This window comes from Enhydra lutris, unplaced genomic scaffold (genome assembly GCF_002288905.1).
Source record: "Enhydra lutris kenyoni isolate GAN:26980312 unplaced genomic scaffold, ASM228890v2 scaffoldscaffold4, whole genome shotgun sequence".
In the NCBI taxonomy this organism is placed as follows: Eukaryota; Metazoa; Chordata; class Mammalia; order Carnivora; family Mustelidae; genus Enhydra; species Enhydra lutris.
The window spans coordinates 29,130,239-29,148,208 of record NW_019154088.1 but is presented as its reverse complement, the minus strand read 5'-3'; positions in this window follow the sequence as shown (position 1 = coordinate 29,148,208).

Below are 17,970 nucleotides of genomic sequence, written 5' to 3'. Positions count from 1 at the left end.
CCAGGAATTCAAGAGAGGTCTACAATTTGTATGAAATGAGAAAAATTAAATAATTTCCATATAAATTATTATGACCAAAATAATATCATCTTTTAAAATTATGTATTACATAATTCATCTATTCATAGCTGAAAGGCAGATTAATCCAGTTTGGGGCAGCTATTTTTATGATTGCAAAAGTTTTGCCAGGATTTCTTTACCAATAGCAAGTAAAATGTTGCCAATTTTGAAGAACAAATTTTGCAGATATTTGCTTCAATAATATATGGAAATCATTAATCACTTGTCTCCCAAATAATATTGTCGGAACTTTAAAAAACGAGCTGGATAGTTGGAATCAGCATTTTGGGAGGTCTGTGAATTAATTGTCTGAATTGAAGTATATTGGAGTACTATAAAGTATATTGCAATATATTATTTTAAAGTATGTTATAAATATAACCTTGATAAGACCATAAAAATCATTATTCTATGAAAGAAAAGCTCACTCTAGTTAAATTTTCAAAAAGCATATGATGTACAGAAAAATCATATTGAACACAAAGAACAAAGTAAAAATATTGAATCAGAATCTTTTGTAAAGGCAATATAAATAAATGTTACTAAATTAATAAGCAGATTGTTGGTTTGAAGAGAGAGAAAGTTTTGGTCCTATCTGCTTTTCTTCACATTTTCCAATTCCAATGTTCAAATATCTCATTGACTTTATGAGGTGACTTCATCGTGTTTATAACCCAAAGAGAAGGATCTACTATATCTCATTGTTTCTATGGCATACTTTTTCTTGGTCCATGTTTTCACATTTCTGAAATCGGGATGTGTTTTATAGTCATTGTTAACTAGGCAGCAGCAAGGACTTTTAGTCATTGTCAGTACATGCATGTCCAAGCTTAGAGGGTGGGTGCAGCACTTGGAAGAATGTCTCGGAGACAAGACGTTTCCCAAGAGGGACACTTTTAGGAGATGGTGTATCGTGCTTTTGGTAGAACAGAATATAATATTGAGTGGAAAAATAACATCAACAACCCTGAGTATTGGACTGTGAGTGCAAAATTCTAGGAATACCTTATTCAATCTACTAGCTAATGTTTTCCTTTCCAGATAGGCTCAAGAATGACATATGGTGAATATCTAGATGTGTGATGAAGTGTTCTATCTTAGTTTAATGGCAGCATTTTTTTCTTCTTTCCAATGATGATATCTTAGTTCCAATAAAGTAGAGATATTTTAAAATAGATATTACAAATAGAGTCAATAATATAGAGAATAAAAGATGAAAGATTGAATGAAGACTTGAAAAGAGTGGTTAAGATACTGGAAGAGGCAAAAATGGATAAGATCATTGCCATATATTGGGAAAGAAAGTGAAATTCTTTCTCTGTTGGAAAGGAAGGAGAAAGTGCACTTTACTATCCTTTACCATCCCATTGTTCCTTATACCTACCTCCCACTCATGCTGCCGTAGAAATCCCAGTCGATAAAGAGGAAGTGACTGTGCTGTAGCACATTGACAGTGAAGACTCTGGATAATAAAAACTGATATTTATTGAACATGTTTTATCTTCCAGGCATTATACTAGGTACTTTATATGTAGGTCAAAAGAAAAAAAATTGAAAGTGCATCTGTATGAGTGTCCTAACTTTGAAAGTTTAAGGCAAGACATGTGAGGGTTCTCAAAGGTATTTTAAAGGAGTAGGAGGAAGAGAAGGACAAGGCCGAAGTGAAGACAAAAGCATGCAGATTATAAATTTCTCTTTGTATGAGAATTTTAATAGATAACCTATAGATTCCACAGCTCTGGCGTTCCACAGAAGATATCAGGGCATACTAATGTAAAGTTATCTGTGGGAAAATATTCACATTTGGAATAAAGTGAAAAATTCAGCAAAGCTTTCATGGGAAATAAATAACATTTGTAGAGCATGTTTATAGACCGAGCAGTGGGCTAAGTGTTTTACGTTCATTCTTTCACTTATTTGCAAGGAAGTAATTATTGGGAGGTATTCCAGTGAGGTGCTGTGGAGCATGGGTCTGCAGGTTTTAGTGTTGGCTCTGCTGCGTGTTGCATATGTGGCCTTGATTGAGTTATTTATCCTCTTGGTCTCTCAGTTTCTTCATCTCTAAAATGGAGATAATAATATCTCTTCCTTCATTATGTTGTTGTAAGGATTGAAAACATTAATTGTAAGGGGCTTAGAAGAGTGCCATTATTTTCATCTTTTTAAACATGAGAAGATCAAGACAGAGGAATCTGTGTGATAGGTACTGTGATAAAATCCATCTTTGAAGTTAGGAAATCCAGTCATATACTTAGTGAATGGCAGAGCTGTGATGTGCTCTTATGTTTCCCTGATACCAAATCTTATACTGCCTCCCTAATATGGTTGGCACTCAATTTGAAATGAAAGCAATTGCTAAGTAACAGAGTAGGCCCAGATGATAGCATAGATTTTTAGTGAAATCACTCAGTGGATTTGGTGAGTTAAACTTTTACAGACTTTTTGGGAAAGTGATGAATATGCAGGTAATATTTGTGTGTGTATACATTTACATATTTTTCTTTTTATATTGTACATGTGTATGTTTATATTATAATTGCAATATGCTGTATTTGAGACAAAACACAAAAACCATAATTAATTAAGAAAAATGGATATATCAGTATTTAAAATATCTGCCTGGTAAGTCACAAGTTATAAGGCAGACACCATATAAAGAGAAGATATTTACAAACATGTGTGGATGCAATCGTGGTATTTAGAATATATAAAGAACTCCTACAAGTAAGTATGACAAAAAAATAAAATCTCAAAAGGAAGTTGGGTAAAATATATGAAAAGACAATTCACAAAATAGGAAACCCAAATGGCTAGTAATTATGAAAAGCTCTTCCAGCTTGATAATCATCCAGGAAGTTTAAATTAAAGTAGGGAGATTTTATTTTCTACCATTAAATTGGCAAAGCATCTGACAAAATAAATATGAAGTACTGGTGAGCATGTAGAGAAAAGGGAACTACCAAACATTGCTGGTGGGAATGTGAATTCATATAATCCCTTTAAAGAACCACTGGCACTATGTAGTAAAGATGAGCACCTGTAAAGGGGCACCTGGGTGGCTCAGTGGGTTAAAGCCTCTGCCTTCGGCTCAGGTCATGATCCCAGGGTCCTGGGATCGAGCCCCACATCCGGCTCTCTGCTCAGCAGGGAGCCTACTTCCCCCTCTCTCTGCCTGCCTCTCTGCCTACTTGTGATCTCTCTGTGTCAAATAAATAAATAAAATCTTTAAAAAAAAAAAAAAAAGATGAGAGGACTTATATCCTATAACCCTGTCATTTCACTTGTAAGTATAGGCATCCATACAGAGTTCTTGCGCATGCGTAGAGATATGTATAAGGATATTCATACAATATTGTGCATAATAGTGAGAAATTGGAAATATCTAATTGGGGAATAGGGAAATAAATTATGTTAAATATAAATTATGGTATAGTCAGTTATATAATGAAGTGCTACAAAAAATTGAAGTGAACAAACTAGTTACATATGTATTCATGGACAAGTAAAACAATGTTGAATGATTAAAAAGCAGGTTTAAGAATATGTCCGGCATGAATGCATTTATGAATGATTAAAAGAACATACAAAGCAATATCATGTACTATTTATGCATAGATGTATATATAAAATGATCTAGAAACATAATAAGACCTAGAAGTACACAGATTAAATAATGATAGCCTCTGGAGGGGGAGGGACGGTGGGGGATGATATGGAGACGAGTAGCAAATACTGTTCCAAAGTTATCTGAAGTGCTGTATTTTTTAAAAATCTGAAACAAAGTGACAAGCTATAAGCATTTGTTAGTTATAGACAGTGAATGATTATGGGTGTGTGTGGTGCGTGTATGTGTGTGTTTGCATTTTTAGTGTATTTTTTAAACGTTTCCTCCAAAATATTTAATGGGAAGCTAGAGTTTCCAGGAGGTCACTGCAATGGGAGATGGTATTGTTGATTGAACAATATAGATTTCAGAAAATTGGCTCTAAAATGCTTCCCTCAACTCCGCTACTATATCAGATTACTTTTTTTTCTCTCTGGATTCTTTTACAAACAAATGCATGAGTTAATTTGGGAGATTAACCCCTTGACCCCATGGCATAGTAACCTGGATTAATTTTCCAGGCTAGCAGAAGACACTGCCTGGTTTCAAGGAAAAGAGGAAGGGCAAGATGAGTAACTTTAGTCAGTACTAAATTGCAATAATTCTCATCAATTTTTATGTGGCTACCATTCAACACAATTTGTAAATTGTGAGATTTAAAAGTAAAAGCTCACAATTTAAGTATGTTTGAGTGGAGCATTCGGCAGATCAAGGCGTGGTGACGTGTATGGACTGGCCCCAGAATAGGGAAGACCTTATGTGGCTGGGACAGAGAACGCTGCAATTTGAAGAACTAGTGATAGTCCTTGCATATGAGCCAGAGGCCAGTCCTGCTCCCCAATATCTGACCTCCCTTGGGGGTCCTGGAACTGCTTGACTTTTCCTTTGTTTTCAGTACTGGAACTGGGTTGCTGCTTAATCACTCAGCATTTGTCAGTTCTCCCTTACTATTCATGGAATGCTGTGCCCAGTGGAGTGGGTACAAAAGAACTAGAAATAGAAATCACTTAGAAGAGGAATGGAATAACTTTATTAAAAATCCCTTCATTAACAGGATTAAGAAAAAATTTTTGATAAGTTATTCATACTCTCCTACACCATTATGACTCATAGATCAATAAATAAAATTCCTTTAGCATAGGAGTTTCCAGGCTGAGATTTAGTGGGTAAAATTATTATTTACTCTCTTTCAATTAGATCTCTCACTTATGGTATGTGGTGACTTCTGCCCAAATTTCCACCAATTTTATATATTTTCCACAAAAGCCAACTATGGGAATATTTCCAGTGTTTCAGTTTCCTTCTTTCAGACTTTGATTTTTTTCCCTGTAGAGGAGTACACTTCCACAATGACATGGAAATGCTACTTCAGCTCATGTGATGTATCGCTCAGAAAACCTTTCTGAGCCTTAATAACGTTTTCACTTCTGTTTGCCTCTATGGGATATGGTGCCGACATGCTTAGAAAGTTTGTGGTCTTTCCCAGCACCTGCTTTTTTCAAATATGCAATTGAATTTTTCACAGCTGAACTCTAACATTTCCTTCCTAACTGAGCGAAGTTTCACAACACATTTGAAATATTTCTGAGGCTGGGCATATGTTCCTGTTTATCCAACACAAAGCTGAGGCCTCTTTGAACTTTCATCTCCTGATAATGTGCCTCATATTTTAACATCATAACACTCTAAGATTGGAACTGTTTGGAGGCTTTTGTGCTTTCCAAAGGATTTTCTCCTTTTACTTTTGGCAATTTTTCTCCTTTCTTGTTTTAAACAGCTGCCTAAGGGCAGCGATAGAAGAGTATATTGGTGGTCAGTGCCAATTAACTTTTGATATGTACCCTCTATTTTCTCAGTGGGGAATTCCCTAAGAATTTTTATCTTACACTTTTTTAAATCCTACAAGACCTTTTCATGAGTTCCAGTACACCACTGTGGGTGTCAGAAGCCCAGTCAATGCCAAATGGCTTTGTTTCCCCAAGTTGAACCCCTTTATTTCTTTTCTCGGCTGCATTTCCAGTACCCCTCTCATTCTATTTCTGATGTGTTGCTTCCCACAGGTCACGAGAGGGAAGCATAACACAGACTCATCTCCATAAGGAGATGCAATGATGTGAGTACCGACTGGATATACGAAATACTAAAACTCACCTTGAACTCTGTCAGGGTTGACTTTTATCTTTTGTGGATTTTTTTTTTTTTTAATCTGGCTCAGAGAAACCTGAGAATGACTTTTCTTTGGCTCTTCAACACCTTCTTCACACACCACAAGAATATCATCCAGGATGCATTTGGCCCCCTATCTGCCATGAAACCTTGGTGAGATATTTCTCTGGAGTTCCTCCAAAGCTGGAGCAGGCCACATGGCTTCCTTTGACACCTCTAGGAAAGAAAGAAGGTATTCAAACTACATTTGTTGGCTGTTTCATTGGTTGGCTCCAAAGTACTTGCTTTACTTCAGCATTGACCCCTTATGCTAAGAAAATATTACCTTCTTGTCCCTCTTTTTAGACCAACTTTGACATATTTTCACCTCTTTTTGTCCTTTCCTTATGAAAGAGCATAGTAAGTCTTGCACATGAGTTCTAAAGGAATGGAGAAAATGATAAAGTATTTAAGACATAATAATTAATTGGGCTAAGCAAAACTTTAGCATTGTTGTCCAAAAGATCAGAATGTCCCATTTTAACAAAATATACAATTATACCATCTTATGTGAGCTGATTTTCACTCTAATGTTATCTGAACTATTAATTATCATTGAGTTCTTCATAAAAAGAACAAGTTTATAAATCCAATATATTGTCGTAGTTATGCTTATGTCTTTCTGGAAATTTACTCAAGAGATTGGGCAAAAATGAACTTTGCAGCAATTCTCTTTCTCCATCTATATTTGAAAACTTCATTTTTCTGTAGATTTTATTTGTAAAGAATAAAGTAGAAACTATGTTTTTAATAGAGATACACTGAGTAAATAAGTGGATCATCTGGAATCTCCTCAAAGCCTAGAATACCTGACTGACCTATCTATGCTGGCAGCATTACTTGGATTAGTAAATAAGGCTTCCTGAAAATTTTAACTGGAAGGATGACACAATAAATATTTATTTCCCAGGAGATACAGTGCAGCAGAAAAATCTAATCAAAGAAGTTTGTCCTTAGTTTAGTTGTCTAAAATAAAATATTCCTAAGAGTCATATCAACACACATAATTTAGAAACTCTTAGAATTTCTCTAGATGTGTGGTCAATGGGCGTGTGAAGCAGGGGAATCTATTTACTTTCTCCAGTTGTCAGTATATTCGGAATTTCTTTATTTTATTTTAAGATTTTTTTTTAAAGATCTTATTTATTTATTTGACAGAGATCACAAGTAGGCAGAGAGGCAGGCAGAGAGAGAGAGAGAGAGAGAGAGAGAGAGAAGGAAGCAGGCTCCCTGCTGAGCAGAGATCCCAGGACCCTGGAATTATGACCTGAGCCTAATCCACTGAGCCACCCAGGTGCCCCTATTCTGCATTTCTTATAAGTTGTTGATAGAATGAATTATGTTTTAAATAAAAGATTTTATGAAGTCTTATTAGAAATGGATCAAGGTCTACATTTCCATTTTCTACATAATTATTTAGGGACTATCACCTAACTGATTATCTTTCTTCTAATCTTCCTCAAAAAAAAGAATTCAAAGATTAAGTAGCCATAAGGTATCAGCACTAGTGATTAGCATTGTTTTCTGGTAAACATTTTATTTCAGTTAAACAGTGGTCCAAAAAAATTATTTTAATTACAATGTGCAATACAAATGTCAAAATGATTTTTAAAAGAAAGCACTGCATATTCAAAATAATATTTTAGTATTAAATAGGTGAAACTAAACATTCAGATTATGTTAATAAAAATGGTGAAGGGCTGTGGGGGAATGGTAGAAAGAAGTAGAGTTTGCTAAATTCCTTCTCTTAAATAAAGAAGGATTCAAAAGATGAGTTTATTTTTTATTTTTAGTTTTAATTTTTATTTTTCAAGTTATAAGAGCAGTTGTAATTGTTATAGATCACTTAAAATAGCTTTTACATACTGATTTAAATGTTTTTCTCTTTATATACTTTTTATTTTTTCCATTATTTGTGAAATGAGCCAGTTTACATACACTTATTTGAGATATTACTTAGATATATTCTCCAACATGAAATTCTAAGTGTTTTCTCTAAGTACATAAAACTTTGGATTTTTATTCAAACAAATTCATGATGAAATCCAAAACAAAATTTAACTTTTCTTTCACCCAACACTCTGACATTAAAACTGCTATTTACAGGTAAAGTGGTCAAAGATATTAATAAATCAAAAAAGGCAGGGACTAATTCAATAATTCAAGAATGACTGTACATGTTTGTTTTGTCTATGATATTACTGAGACTTACTTTAAGAACATGGGGGAAAATGAATCTTACTGGGCTGCACACTAAGAAGGAGGCCTGATGAGTTCCTGCTGAAAGATTTGTTCAGGGCATGTGTGGGAGAACGGGAACGAGCAGCCAGAGCTGGTCACCAGCAAATTGATATTGTCATCTGAGGCCCAACATGTCTTCTGGAGATTGTCCTAATTTCCTAGGTTCCATTTATGTGTTTTAAAATTTGTCAGCTTTCTCTTCCCATATAACAGAAACTGTAAATGAGTATTGAGCTAGAGGATAGGCCACCTGAGCTGCTTTGAGTCATTCTCTTACTAATAATGACAGGAGGGAAATGAATACTACCTAGGAAAGTACCAATTGAGCACAAGGGCAAGTGTTGATCTGCCTTTGCTGAAGCAGTAACTTTATTGGGATTTGAGAGAAGATGAAGAAATTATTGGAGCAAAAAACAACAGCAACAACACAGTTTTCAAGGATCTCAAGTAAGCTAGCAATTCCACACCCATATGGCCATTTTATTTTTAAAGAGACAAAGGGGTATTTGGGTGGCTCAGTCAGTTGAGCATCTAGCTCTTGATCTCAGCTCAGGTCTTGATCTCAGAATCTTGAATTCAGGTCCCACATTGGGCTCCACGCTGGGTATGGCACCTACTTAAAAATAAAAAGTGAAAAAATAAAAAATAAAAAAAGAGGCAAGAGGAAATGACTTTTCAAATACATGAGGCAGTTGGACTCTTAGTATATAATAACACTTTGAAAAACTTACCTTTATTTACATGTGCTAGGAACAATAATGAAATGCTTAAGGACAGAGTGATTAAAAATGAGTTGAGGAATACTCAACATATTTGAGGCTGCCTAATCATATTTTTGAGATATTTTGAAATATAGGCAATTTAAAAATGAAAATCTTCTTTACTTATTGAAGAACTATATCAAAAATGTTTTTAAAAGAACATTCCTGCCTATTTGAGAGTGTGTTACATTTTATTTCCAGACAAAAATATAGAAAAAACACATATTAACTCCCAACTTATTGACTGATTCATTAAATTCAGTAATTTTTTTATCAATAACTGTGTTAGATGCTAAGGTTCATGCTTTTTGCCCTCACAAAGCTGGCACAATTATCCATAAAACAATGCCCAAAGTTAAAAATCTACCTCAAAAGGAAAATACCTGAAATAATGGTGTTTGTGGTGGGGTGATAAGGTTATGGGTAATCTTTACCTCTTTTCTCTATTTTTTCAGTTTCCTACAATGTGAATATTATCCATAAAGTACCACTGATTGAGATCACTGTGTTAAGTGCTTTATAAACATTGTCTCATTAATCTTAGTGATTAATAACAATCCTATTTTATACTTGTAGAAACTGCAGTTTAAAAAATTAAAAATCATACCTCAGGCACTTACTATAGAGTAATTTGAAACCTGGTTGGTTTTACTTTGAATGCTCCTAACCACTATGAAACATTAGCGAATCACAGAACTTTTTAACATTATTTTCATCCCCCCAGAATATAATATGGTAAAAGGTAAATAAAATAAAATTTGCCTAGAATTTATTGTTGTAAATTATATTTTTTGCAAGAAATATAGCAATTCCTCATTTTCTGTAAATCAGTTCCGCTTCCAGCTCTCTGTCTCCCTTCCCTTTTGGCTAGTGGCAACTCCTCTGTCATTCTTGAAGTTCTTCATCCTCAAAGTTGCACCAGAGATCCAATATTATAAACAAGCTTCAAGGGATTCTGGAGATCCTGTGAATATTGATTATCTGTCTCCACTGGTTCGTTCTGAAATGTCTGTTGTCCAAGTCAAACACTCCTTTCAGGTCAGGATAACTCTCCAGCATTTTAAATCATATTTTGGACATAGGGATCTTTGGACTATTTGGAAACTTGTAGTCATTCACCTTTGGGGCATTGCAGTCCCTTTGGGGCATTGTTGGAGAACAGGGAGTAGGTCCCTTGTCATCCAAACCAGCTATAAAATGTGAAACCTCTGCTGGTGTTGTATGAGACTAACATTTCCCCATATCCTTGCTAATCCTTGATAGAGGTAAGGTTAACTTGTTTAAAAACTGACCTCCTGTTGGCTGGCTTCCCAAAATACTGGACTCCTACAGAGCTCCATGAAGAGTGGCTATGACCGATGGTTAAGGCCACCAGTAATTCTCAGTCTCAAGGCTTGGACCCCAGTTCCTCACCCCTTCATGCTGTGGAGTGGCCAGTGTTTCCTTAACTGTGAAGGCAATGGAGTAAATTCTTCGCTAACTTATTACAACATGTCATCACAGGTATAAGGCTTAGATCCCACCTACCTGACCCCCAGGAAAGGGACTGGAATTCTTCCTAACCATAAACACCAAACCAGCCACTGAGAACTGTAGCAACTGCTCTGCGTATCATGTTGCTGTTGAATCCTGGCTTTTAATCCCCTCAGGAAAGTGGTTGGCCTTTCCCTAATCCTGCAGCTTAAAAGCATCATAGTGCAAGGATCTGAGTTGGGCTCCCCTATATTGTGATGTGAGATGTCAGGCCACTTGAATTGTTTATACAGTGCTTTGACAAAAAGTATTAAGGATTAAAAATTTTTTGCTAATTTCCTGAAGGGTATAAAATGATATGTGTTATGCTTTTAATATCTATTCCCTTGGCTATTACTTGATTGAGCATCATTCCTTATATTATTCCTTATTGGTCTTTTCTGTTTTTCCCCTGTGATATGCTTGTTCACAGTCTTTGCCTTTTTCTTATCAGTTGGTAGAAGTTTACTGAAAACCAATCTTTTATCTCTTATATGTGCTGCAAACCTTTTTTCCCATTGTTTCACTTCCAGTTTTATTTATGGTATCTGTGTTTGCAAAAAATTTACATTTCTACTCCTGACTTTCATCCAAGCTTCAATCCCATATTTTTTTCTTTTAAAAAAATCTGATCTTATTTATTTATTACTCTTGGACTATCTTATTTTTGCCTGGATTCAGACTGTAGCCTCTTCCTTTTTTCTTAGTATGCTAAGAGCAATATGTCAGTGTTTTGTGTTCTACAATACATGGAATAATAGGACACTCGGGTTCTGGGTTTCTTACCTTCTTTGTATAGGGACTTTCTCACAGCATGTTGGTCGACATTATCTTTTTAGAGAGATTGAAAGAAAACTTTGCAGATTCTGCTGGCTCTTTTTTGGGCCCAGGCAATGACTTGGTCATTCCAGGAATATTTTTCTCTGTCTTTCTTGTAATAACCAAGTTAAGAACACTCAAATTAACATCCACAGTGCAGGCCTAAACATATTTGCACCTTCCCTCTTCAGTTTTCTTTGGTCTATCACAGGAAAGCCCTTTATTGAGTAGCAGTGAACATGGGAAACCTTATTTGTCTTTCCATCACTGACTCAAGCTACACACCCCCTTCCACTCTTTACTCAGAACAGGACCAACAACTTCTGTGGGTGGCCGTGTGTTTGTGTGTGTGTGTGTGTGTGTGTGTGTGTGTGTGTTATTTATTTATTTATTTATTTATGTGAGAGAGAGAGAGAGAGAGAGAATGAGCAGTGGGGAAGAGGCAGAGGGAGAAGCAGACTCCCCGCTGAGCAGGTAGCCTGACATGGGTAAAGAAAATATTCATCTTTGTCCTAAAGAAGCTGCTTTTCCTCTGAGATGCCATGAAAAAAAGAAAGCCAGTCTTATAGTTCTAAGTATGTATTGGACATCTACTTGCATATACAAAATGAGTTCATCTTACTTTTCTAAGTCCTCCTTCCCAACTTTCCTGTCTCACATGGTCCCAAACTACTAGGCCTATTGATATGAAATATTTATAATCAATTTTGATTCCTTTTCCTCCCTCCCTCCTCCCATTCCCTGTTCCTTCCTTCTTTCCTTCCTTCCTTCCTTCCTTCTATATTTTTAACCTTTCGATCCTTTCTAAAAAACAGTTAATGGGGCGCCTGGGTGGCTCAGTGGGTTAAAGCCTCTGGCTCAGGTCATGATCCCAGGGTCCTGGGCTCTCTTCTCAGCAGGGAGCCTTCTTCCCTTCCTTTCTCTCTGCCTGCCTCTCTGCCTACTTGTGATCTCTGTCAAGTAAATAAATAAAATCTTTAAAAAAAAAAACAAAAACAGTTAATCAAAACACAGCTGATGCCAAACAAACACACCGTGATATTATTCTTCTCATTTTTTTCAAAGTTGATGGAGGAAATATTTTATTGGTATTTTTCTTACAAAACATTTTATTGGTATTTCTCTTACAAAACATTTTCTGAGTTCTGTGTTCTGAATAGGAGGGAAAATGTTTACACAAATTATCATGTGCCAGTCTTTAGCCAATGAAAGCTATACTGTGAAATGTTTCTATGATTATTTAGTATGCAAATAAACTCCCATATTTCCCTTCCCCAAAACAGGGTTCTTGGCAAACCTCTTTTCTTGAACTTTCAACAGAACTGCCTTTTGTGAGTATGTGGGAGCTCTAGAGAGGGCTGGCGCTTCCTGTAGCTGTTTCTCCTAGCTCCCTCCATGTTTACTTCCAGCTCCATCTATGGGAATCTCTATGCAAGTTAACTATACATTGCCTTTTTACATGAGCCATACAACCATCACAATTTTACTTGTCAGTAGCCGGGTAGGTAGAAAAAAATTAGCTGTGACTGCAATTTTAAAGAAGCAGAATTTACTTTGTTTTCAGGCTGTCTACAATTTGCTGCTTAGTAAAGTTAACCCAGGTACAACTTAATCAATTTGTCTTGTCTTCTTTTTTTTTTTTTTTAATTTTATTTTTCATAAACATATAATATCTTTTTATCCCCAGGGGTACAGGTCTGTGAATCGCCAGGTTTACACACTTCACAGCACTCACCATAGCACATACCCTCCCCAATGTCCATAACCCCACCCCCCTAACCCCCCTCCCCCCATTAACCCTCAGTTTGTTTTGTGAGATTAAGAGTCACTTATGGTTTGTCTCCCTCCCAATCCCATCTTGTTTCATTTACTCTTCTCCTACCCCCTTAACCCCCCATGTTGCATCTCCTCTCCCTCATATCAGGGAGATCATATGATAGTTGTCTTTCTCCGATTGACTTATTTCGCTAAGCATGATACCCTCTAGTTCCATCCACGTTGTCGCAAATGGCAAGATTTCATTTCTTTTGATGGCTGCATAGTATTCCATTGTGTATATATACCACATCTTCTTTATCCATTCGTCTGTTGATGGACATCTAGGTTCTTTCCATAGTTTGGCTATTGTAGACATTGCTGCTATAAACATTCGGGTGCACGTGCCCCTTCGGATCACTACGTTTGTATCTTTAGGGTAAATACCCAGCAGTGCAATTGCTGGGTCATAGGGGAGTTCTATTTTCAACATTTTGAGGAACCTCCATGCTGTTTTCCAGAGTGGTTGCACCAGCTTGCATTCCCACCAACAGTGTAGGAGGGTTCCCCTTTCTCCGCATCCTCGCCAGCATCTGTCATTTCCTGACTTGTTAATTTTAGCCATTCTGACTGGTGTGAGGTGGTATCTCATTGTGGTTTTGATTTGTATTTCCCTGATGCCGAGTGATGTGGAGCACTTTTTCATGTGTCTGTTCGCCATCTGGATGTCTTCTTTGCAGAAATGTCTGTTCATGTCCTCTGCCCATTTCTTGATTGGATTATTTGTTCTTTGGGTGTTGAGTTTGCTAAGTTCTTTATAGATTTTGGACACTAGCCCTTTATCCGATATGTCATTTGCAAATATCTTCTCCCATTCTGTCAGTTGTCTTTTGGTTTTGTTAACTGTTTCCTTTGCTGTGCAAAAGCTTTTGATCTTGATGAAATCCCAATAGTTCATTTTTGCCCTTGCTTCCCTTGCCTTTGGCGATGTTCCTAGGAAGATGTTGCTGCGGCTGAGGTCAAAGAGGTTGCTGCCTGTGTTCTCCTCAAGGATTTTGATGGATTCCTTTCTCACATTGAGATCCTTCATCCATTTTGAGTCTATTCTCGTGTGTGGTGTAAGGAAATGATCCAATTTCATTTTTCTGCATGTGGCTGTCCAATTTTCCCAACACCATTTGTTGAAGAGGCTGTCTTTTTTCCATTGGATATTCTTTCCTGCTTTGTCGAAGATTAGTTGACCATAGAGTTGAGGGTCTATTTCTGGGCTCTCTATTCTGTTCCATTGATCTATGTGTCTGTTTTTGTGCCAGTACCATGCTGTCTTGATGATGACAGCTTTGTAATAGAGCTTGAAGTCCGGAATTGTGATGCCACCAACTTTGGCTTTCTTTTTCAATATTGCTTTGGCTATTCGAGGTCTTTTCTGGTTCCATATAAATTTTAGGATTATTTGTTCCATTTCTTTGAAAAAAATGGATGGTACTTTGATAGGAATTGCATTAAATGTGTAGATTGCTTTAGGTAGCATAGACATTTTCACAATATTTATTCTTCCAATCCAGGAGCATGGAACATTTTTCCATTTCTTTGTGTCTTCCTCAATTTCTTTCATGAGTACTTTATAGTTTTCTGTGAATAGGTTCTTAGTCTCTTTGGTTAGGTTTATTCCGAGGTATCTTACAGTTTTGGGTGCAATTGTAAATGGGATGGACTCCTTAATTTCTCTTTCTTCTGTCTTGTTGTTGGTGTAGAGAAATGCAACTGATTTCTGGGCATTGATTTTATATCCTGACACTTTACTGAATTCATGGACAAGTTCTAGCAGTTTTGGAGTGGAGTCTTTTGGGTTTTCCACATATAGTATCATATCATCTGCGAAGAGTGATAGTTTGACTTCTTCTTTGCCGATTTGGATGCCTTTCATTTCCTTTTGTTGTCTGATTGCTGAGGCTAGGACTTCTAGTACTATGTTGAATAGCAGTGGTGATAACGGACATCCCTGCCGTGTTCCTGACCTTAGCGGAAAAGCTTTCAGTTTCTCTCCATTGAGGATGATATTTGCGGTGGGTTTTTCATAGATGGCTTTGATAATATTGAGGTAGGTGCCCTCTATCCCTACACTTTGAAGAGTTTTGATCAGGAAGGGATGCTGTACTTTGTCAAATGCTTTTTCAGCATCTATGGAGAGTATCATATGGTTCTTGTTCTTTCTTTTATTAATGTGTTGTATCACACTGATTGATTTGAGGATGTTGAACCAACCTTGCAGCCCTGGAATAAATCCCACTTGGTCGTGGTGAATAATCCTTTTAATGTACTGTTGAATCCTATTGGCTAGTATTTTGGTGAGAATTTTTGCATCTGTGTTCATCAAGGATATTGGTCTGTAGTTCTCTTTTTTGATGGGATCCTTGTCTGGTTTTGGGATCAAGGTGATGCTGGCCTCATAAAATGAGTGTGGAAGTTTTCCTTCCATTTCTATTTTTTGGAACAGTTTCAGGAGAATAGGAATTAGTTCTTCTTTAAATGTTTGGTAGAATTCCCCCGGGAAGCCGTCTGGCCCTGGGCTTTTGTTTGTTTGGAGATTTTTGATGACTGTTTCAATCTCCTTACTGGTTATGGGTCTGTTCAGGCTTTCTATTTCTTCCTGGTTCAGTTGTGGTAGTTTATATGTCTCTAGGAATGCATCCATTTCTTCCAGATTGTCAAATTTGTTGGTGTAGAGTTGCTCATAGTATGTTCTTATAATTGTCTGTATTTCTTTGGTGTTCGTTGTGATCTCTCCTCTTTCATTCATGATTTTATTTATTTGGGTCCTTTCTCTTTTCTTTTTGATAAGTCTGGCCAGGGGTTTATCGATCTTATTAATTCTTTCAAAGAACCAGCTCCTCGTTTCGTTGATTTGTTCTATTGTTTTTTTGGTTTCTATTTCATTGATTTCTGCTCTGATCTTTATGATTTCTCTTCTCCTGCTGGGTTTAGGGTTTCTTTCTTGTTCTTTCTCTAGCTCTTTTAGGTGTAGGGTTAGGTTGTGTACCTGAGACCTTTCTTGTTTCTTGAGAAAGGCTTGTACCGCTATATATTTTCCTCTCAGGACTGCCTTTGTTGTGTCCCACAGATTTTGAACCGTTGTGTTTTCATTATCATTTGTTTCCATGAATTTTTTCAACTCTTCTTTAATTTCCTGGTTGACCCATTCATTCTTTAGAAGGATGCTGTTTAGTCTCCATGTAATTGGGTTCTTTCCAAATTTCCTCTTGTGATTGAGTTCTAGCTTCAGAGCATTGTGGTCTGAAAATATGCAGGGAATGATTCCAATCTTTTGATAACGGTTGAGACCTGATTTAGGACCGAGAATATGATCTATTCTGGAGAATGTTCCATGTGCACTAGAGAAGAATGTGTATTCTGTTGCTTTGGGATGAAATGTTCTGAATATATCTGTGATGTCCATCTGGTCCAGTGTGTTATTTAAGGCCTTTATTTCCTTGTTGATCTTTTGCTTGGATGATCTGTTCATTTCAGTGAGGGGAGTGTTAAAGTCCCCTACGATTATTGTATTATTGTCGATGTGTTTCTTTGATTTTGTTATTAATTGGTTTATATAGTTGGCTGCTCCCAYGTTAGGGGCATAGATATTTAAAATTGTTAGATCTTCTTGTTGGACAGATCCTTTGAGTATGATATAGTGTCCTTCCTCATCTCTTATTATAGTCTTTGGCTTAAAATCTAATTGATCTGATATAAGGATTGCCACTCCTGCTTTCTTCTGATGTCCATTAGCATGGTAAATTCTTTTCCACCCCCTCACTTTAAATCTGGAGGTGTCTTCGGGTTTAAGATGAGTTTCTTGTAGGCAACATATAGATGGGTTTTGTTTTTTTATCCATTCTGATACCCTGTGTCTTTTGATTGGGGCATTTAGCCCATTCACATTCAGGGTAAGTATTGAGAGATATGAATTTAGTGCCATTGTATTGCCTGTAAGGTGACTGTTATTGTATATTGTCTCTGTTCCTTTCTGATCTACTACTTTTAGGGTCTCTCTTTGCTTAGAGGACCCCTTTCAATATTTCCTGTAGAGCTGGTTTGGTATTTGAAAATTCTTTCAGTTTTTGTTTGTCCTGGAAGCTTTTAATCTCTCCTTCTATTTTCAATGATAGCCTAGCTGGATATAGTGTTCTTGGCTGCATGTTTTTCTCGTTTAGTACTCTGAATATATCATGCCAGCTCTTTCTGGCCTGCCAGGTCTCTGTGGATAAGTCTGTTGCCAATCTAATATTTTTACCATTGTATGTTACAGACTTCTTTTCCCGGGCTGCTTTCAGGATCTTCTCTTTGTCACTAAGACTTGTAAATTTTACTATTAGATGACGGGGTATGGACCTATTCTTATTGATTTTGAGGGGGGTTCTCTGAATCTCCTGGATTTTGATGCTTGTTCCCTTTGCCATATTGGGGAAATTCTCTCCAATAATTCTCTCCAATATACCTTCTGCTCCCCTCTCTGTTTCCTCTTCTTCTGGAATCCCAATTATTCTAATGTTGTTTCGTCTTATAGTGTCACTTATCTCTCGAATTCTCCCCTCATGGTCCAGTAGCTGTTTGTCCCTCTTTTGCTCAGCTTCTTTATTCTCTGTCATTTGGTCTTCTATATCGCTAATTCTTTCTTCTGCCTCATTTATCCTAGCAGTGAGAGCCTCTATTTTTGATTGCACCTCATTAATAGCTTTTTTGATTTCAACTTGGTTAGATTTTAGTTCTTTTATTTCTCCAGAAAGGGCTTTTATCTCTCCGGAGAGGGTTTCTCTAATATCTTCCATGCCTTTTTCGAGCCCGGCTAGAACCTTGAGAATCGTCATTCTGAACTCTAGATCTGACATATTACCAATGTCTGTATTGATTAGGTCCCTAGCCTTTGGTACTGCCTCTTGTTCTTTTTTTTGTGGTGAATTTTTCCGCCTTGTCATTTTGTCCAGATAAGAGCAGATGAAGGAGCAAGTAAAATAC